Raw genomic sequence first — 1852 nt, forward strand, 5'->3', positions numbered from 1 at the left:
CATATGATATTCTTAATCGCCATCTACATAAGCCTACTGGCGTCCCAGAAGACGTAAATACCGACTACAACAAGTTGATCATCACTCCTTCGTTTGATGAAGAGTCAGAGGAATACAACCATCTTAACATGACGTCACTAAAATTGGATGAAAACGTCACTGATGATCCTAGATATGGGAAATTGGAGATGAAACCGATTGCCGGTTCGAAAAAACCTACAGCTAAACCCATTGATGGTTACGAAGAAACTTTGCCAAGTTTGCCAGACGATGATCCGGTTTCCCCCAAGCCCAATACTTAAGTCGAGAACACACTGCGCCGACGGTTGGTGGTCGATGCGATTCTCACAGTGAACACAATTCGACGGATTGTTTTAAATAATGACGATCCGCTCAGTCTGGCACTCTGACAATCAGCAGACGGCGTCGCGTCGTCAGGTTTTACGATACTCAGTCATCCCATGTTTGCAAAAGAAGGAGCAAATTAAAAAAAAAATGCATAAGTTCAACTTCAAATAGTTTGTTGCAAATCGTTTTGCAACATTTATGCCGCACTGTATAATGCCTTTTTTTTTGTAAATATAGATATGCACTTGTTTGTAGGTAATAATGTAGGTAAATATCTCACTCTGGTTTCTTATATTTAACTCGTATCACACAGTGGCGTATCTAGGAGAATGCGGGCGCGCAAAGCTCGCACTTCCCCTAGTCGCACACCCCACCCACACTAATTGAAAATGTCCGAAGCAAAAATTCACTCTCAAGTAGTTAAACTTCAGTTGAGATGTAAGTTGGTGGTTAAGAAACTTGCATTTCAATCCAAGGGTCCTGGGTTCAAATCCTGTGACAGCGCAGGTTTTTTTTTGCTCACTACCAAAATCATATCCCGACTCCTTAAGCCTCGCGTAATGAGCTTCTGCTGATAAAGCATCATATATTTACATTTATTTAAAAGAAACCCTGAATATCAGCCGAACTTCTTGGATACGCTGGTCACATTCTATATGTTTATAAAAAAAAATCACCTTATCTTGCGACCTAGCTCCACCTTACTAAATCACTGAGCAACGCCCCCAAATCCACCTTCACATCCCCATCCGCTATCACCCATTTCAAACTCCTAGATACGTCACTGGTATTTCATATTTGTGGTGTTTATATTTTACATAGTTTAAATACTATTTGGATTAAAACCATTTTGCAACTTTACGTAAAACGTGTTTTAGATAATTTCAGCTTGTATACAAATTGTTTTCTATACGAAACATTTTTCTTATGGTGTATAATTTAATTTTATTGGTAGGCCCATGTGTCTTAAACAAAAATTAAAATTAAAAAACACCCATTATTAATTTGTCAGTTAAAAAGGTAATCACTGATTTTAGGCAATTATTGACAATTTTGAGAACAACAATCGTGTTCATTATAGAAGAACTTAATGTAAGAATTTCGTACGTTTATGCTCAGTGTTTTATGTAGCTACATAAATATCTAAAATAACAATGGACTTTTCCAGAGTGCCAATCAAACTTAGCAACTGGACAATCAGAACAGAGCCAGGAATACGCACGTGTCCAATAAGCTCACGTGTTGTCCACAAACGCACGTGTTCGCGTATGTTGAAACAGTAGGGAACATTCGATTGCACACGACGACGGTAGGACGTAGGACGTAGAACGTAATAACGTTACAACATTCTCGCATGCGATCGTTATAATTATCGTGGCATGGATTCTAGGAGGCAATTTGGCCAAATCAACGTATGAAGAGAACGTAGACATGCTGGTAGGACGGTCACGCATGAGTGATTCCGTTCTAGCGCCGCTTCGTCGCGCAAATCGAAAGCTCCCTA

This window comes from Anneissia japonica, unplaced genomic scaffold, assembly GCF_011630105.1.
Source record: "Anneissia japonica isolate Jap-2015-1 unplaced genomic scaffold, ASM1163010v1 scaffold288306_len61938_cov135, whole genome shotgun sequence".
Lineage (NCBI taxonomy): Eukaryota > Metazoa > Echinodermata > Crinoidea > Comatulida > Comatulidae > Anneissia > Anneissia japonica.